Source organism: Schistocerca serialis, unplaced genomic scaffold (assembly GCF_023864345.2).
Source record: "Schistocerca serialis cubense isolate TAMUIC-IGC-003099 unplaced genomic scaffold, iqSchSeri2.2 HiC_scaffold_1223, whole genome shotgun sequence".
Taxonomy (NCBI): domain Eukaryota; kingdom Metazoa; phylum Arthropoda; class Insecta; order Orthoptera; family Acrididae; genus Schistocerca; species Schistocerca serialis.
Window position 1 is genome coordinate 315001 of NW_026047429.1, and position 5000 is coordinate 320000.

Here is a 5000-nt window from a genome sequence, read left to right on the forward strand (position 1 = left end):
ATTCTTCTCAGATGCCTAACTGGTTGCACCTGTCGCAGCTTATGTGCCCAGGCACTTGCCCCAAATGACACAATCGACATTAGGATAGCCTCATGATAAATTCTAACAACATTAATGGGTAGTTTGTAATTGGAGGTAGCAATCGTACAGATCTTGTTCATAAGGTTCAATGCCTTCTCGCACACCAATTTAATGTGTGCACTAAAGTTCAGCCCCTCATCAAGGTGCAGCCCAAGATATCTACAAACTATCTCCCTACTAATTGGAGTGCCTTGCAGTTTTATGGATGGACCCCTACCTGCGGATAGTTTACCTTTTAACAATATGTATTTAGTTTTACTAACCGCTATTTGAAGTTTACTGTATGTACACCACTCACTTACAGTTTTTAAGACTGTAGTTGCTCGATTTTCAATTAAATTTCTAGAATCGCCAGTTATGATTACGAGCAGGTCGTCTGCATATGCTATTATACCAGCTACGTTTTCGTTATTTTCCAATATTTCCAAGAGTGGTTCTGTCAAAACATCCCAGAATATAGGGCCACAAATGGAGCCCTGGGGGCATCCCTTACTAATGTGCCTTATTATTGTGTGTTCTGGTGATCTCCATATTACCCTTCTATCCTTGCAGTAATCAAGCATCGACATGTATAAGCACTTTGGAGTTCTCAGCTCTCGCAGTCTTTCGAACAGCGAAGGCCAGAACAGATTATCGAAAGCACCCTGTATATCAATCGTCACACCGACAACATACTTCGCCTGCGAAGTTGAAGTTATGTGTAATGCTTGATTAACTGCATCATCTATAGACCGTCCAGCCCGAAAACCGTACTGACATTGGTTGAGCCCGTAGAGCTCCCTATGATCGCTCAGCCGTCCGCACAACAACCGTTCTTGGACCTTCCCCATAGTGTTCAGCAGACAAATTGGACGGTAACTCTTCACGAATTTCGGATCTCTATCTTCCCCTTTTTTGATAATGGTTGCCTCAGCGATCTTCCATACCTTTGGTACTCTTCCCTGCAAGAGGCACTCATTAAAAAGAGCTGTTAGATATGGCACGATTTTACTTTTTAGTTGTTGTAACGTTTCTGCTGTGATCTTGTCTATTCCGGGGGATTTATTTTTCTTCATGGTGTCAATAGCACGACTCACTTCCTCCTGAGCAAATGGTACAACCACTCCTTCATCTGGATACTCTTCTTGCATCTTCTGTCTCAAGAGTGCCTGGTGTTCATTATCTGAAGCCGGATCATCACTTGGGAGTAAACTTTCCATTAAATATTCTGCCGAATCTCGCCACCCTGATGTAGTAGAACCATCTGCCTTCTGAAGCGTCGACAAAATGAGAGGTGTCTTAAGCTTCTCACTCACGATTTTATACGGTAAGCCCCACACATTAGTTCGAAATTCCTTTTTAACGAACGTTTCCCAGTGCTTTATTCTCGTATTGATTAATTCCTCCTTATAAACTGCTTTGATTTCCCGATAAATTAGCAACCTTCTCAGCTTCTCTCTATCACCGAGAGACCTCTGATATGCGCGCCGTGCCCTACGAACATTTCTCTTTAATTCTGTTAGTGTGGAACTCCATGGCACTTTCGAGCCGCGAAAGAATGGACGCTTAGGTATGAAGGTATTCATAAGGTTTTGTATATGCACCTGTATTGCTTCTGCTGTCGAATCAATGTCAAAGCCATTCCCCTCCGGCACCTGCAGTTGAAACTCCTCCCTCATGCGCTCCCATTCTGCTCTTTTGTAATCGAAGTAGGTTCCTATATAATTCTCCTCCCTGTTTACATTGTTAACACTTACAAGGCTAAAGGTAATCATATTATGATCACTTGTAGTCACTCTGTTCAGTACTTCCCAGGCCTGTATCCTATTTAGCACACTTCCATTTGCCAATGTAATGTCGATATTAGATTTTGCCCCTGCTCTATTATGATAAGTTGGTGGAAACCCGGGTTTATTCACAATTATTAAGTTCTGCTCCGCAATAGCATCCTGTAGTTCAAGTCCTCTCTCGTCAGTTTCTCTACTGTTCCATAGTACTGATTTAGCATTTGCATCTATTGTGAAGATGTGATATCTGTTACCTCCAACCTCGTTGGCTCTTATCATTTTATCGAGATAGGGTTGTATCTCATGTGCATATTGAAAGTACAGGTTAGTTATGAGAAAGACACCCTCAGTTGTCGTTAGCTCCACAGTAACAGAGTGTTCATCATTTACCTGAGCAATTGTTGTCACTGATACTTCTCTTTTCAGCACCACAACGGCCACCATTGGATTCTCTCCATTCATGATCACTCTTGCACCCATTGGGCAATGTACCAGTTTCCCTTTCGTAGTGTAAGGCTCCTGGATACATATAATATCCAAACCTCGGTCTTCTGCAACCTTCCATATTTCTGTCATTACGGTGGTGCTACGCATAGCATTAATCTGAGCAACAGTTATACCTAAATTCCTTCTACTCATTAAGGCTGTCTGACATGATTATAAAATCTAAAACCTGTCTTGTCGTACTCATAAACTGTTCTACCATAACACTCCACAAATTCCTTGTAGAGCTCCTCTTGATCAAATTTTTCGTTACGTCGGGTATATGCCCTCTGAAGTATCTCACCCAATTCTTTCTTCCCAGTTGGTAGATTATTACATCGCAAAAACAGCCTGTCGGCAGTTCCGGGATATGGAAAGCCGATTGTATTCCCTTTTGGATGCCCTATTCTGACAATGTGCCTAAGGGCTACAACTAATACACTCATGTCTTCTAATCTAGAGAGTCTGTAATTCTCTTCCAGATCAACATAAATCGATCGAGGATCCGACTGTTTATAGTCATTTCCCTCATTTGTTGTAGGCTTCAGTGTGTCTCCACTGTCTGTAAAGTCGGTCTGAGTACCAATAGTGATCATGTCGGGTTTATGACAGGGCTCGATAGTCTTTTTGCTTTTGCTCTTTAACTTTGACCTAATCTTGGAAAGAATTCCATGATTTTCAAGGCCAACGTTACACATTTTACTGCCTGCAATGGTAGAGCTAATGGTGCTGTCCTGAATTGATGAAGAAAGCTTTTTCCCCTGTACCTGGGGGAAATTACTATCGTCTGTGGTTTTGTTCTTATCGGTATCAACTATATTCTGATCATTATTTTCACTATTGCCTAACGCGAGGTCTGACTTATCCATAAGGTACATCTTATCTTCACTTGTAACTGTCATTTCGTCCTCTAATGTGTTAACATCCACGCAGTGGGCTAGTTCTAAAGTATGTAGAGGTTGCCTCTTCTCGCGTAGCATGTTCCTCCATGCAATTGCCCTACGCCAATTCCTAAGCCTCGTGGATGGTGGCTTATGTTTCCTACGTATCATATTCTTATCAGCTATTTGTGCAATTTCCTGACATTTGAAGTCTCTGCCTGGTATGAACTCTTCACTATATGGTGATAGATTACTGTCCATAATCTGTACTTTCAATTAGTCTGCGCAAATATAGCTGATAGGTAGGGCACTGAGGACCTGGTGTATTGCACACCTTGCCTCTCGAAGAACACGGAATACACTTTGCTGGCTTATTTGAGTTCGGACAATTTGTTTTTTGGTGGTTGTCTTCACCACAATGTGAACACACAAAGGACTTAGCAGTACACTTTGCACTTCTGTGACCGAAATTCTGGCACTTAAAGCATTTGAAGGCAAAATAGTCTTTCACCGACAGTGATCTGAAATCCACATACACTCGTTTTGCTTCTACTAACAGCTTCCTCACTCTTGCACTTACTTCAAAAACATGGTTTACCTCCACCTTTCCTTTAGGACCAGTCTTAAAACAGGGTCGCATTTCTTCAAGGATCTCTTGTTTACTTATTTTGTCAGCAAGATTTTGCTGCCAGATTGTCTCTACTAGCTCTTGCTCACCGATTTCACTTGGCACATCATAAATAATGATAAGAGGACGCTTCTTCCTAGGTGGCTCGCACTTCAAAGTTTCAGCGACTTTACTATTTGTAGAGATCTTTTGGATATCAGCAGGGGATTCAGTTTCAACAATGAGAACACTGTTCACAGCACGCATACTTTTAATTTTGATTTGCTCTTTTCTTGGGTCAATCACACTTATAAACCTCTGCTTTGTTACTTTTGCATCACTCTCATCTTTTGATTTCACAAATAGTAAATTCGGCGCCTTTGCTTGTGCAGATGCTATTTTGGCTTTGGTGGTGGGTACATATTTACTTGGTTTTGCTACAACTTCAGCAAATGAAGGTGCAGCCACTTTTGGGATCTCGTCTTTAATAGTCTTGATTTCTTTGGAGATTCCCTCACTCTTCTCAACAAGTGTCTCTCGCAGCCACTGGTTTTGCTTGACGAGCTCCTCGTTCCTACCAACTAATTTGCATTGGTACATCGCCCACAATGCTAGCTTGTTCCGCAATTCACTCATTACATTTACTGTAATCTTTTTGGTAGGTGTCATGTGTTCATCTATGAATTCCAAAATGTTAGTGTAATAGTCCTCAACTTTATTTAATTTGGTGCCCCCACGACTTTCATCCCCCACATTTCCTTCCTCGTCCTCTGAGGATGACATTATGCCAGCATATAGCACAGTCTATTGGACAAACTGTGAGCACACACAATATCTCGCAACAGCGAGGCAGGGTGCGTCGATCTACTCTATTTACCCAACGTCTGGCCCACTCTCACCAAGAGTGAGATAGAGTCGGATTCAGAGTTTAGTGGCAAGCTGATGTTATACTTGTCCGTGGTACAACGATCGAACAAACAGCCGCCCAAAGACTCGTGGTACACAGATCGAACTAATGTCGCTCGTGGTACACAGATCGAACTAATGTCGCTTCCTACCGCCTGTGGTACACAGATCGAACTATTGACGAACGTGGTACAAGGATCGAACTATGCACGCCTGTGGTACACTGATCGAACCATGTCTGACAGAGAATTTTGAGGTTAATTTACTATTAATACA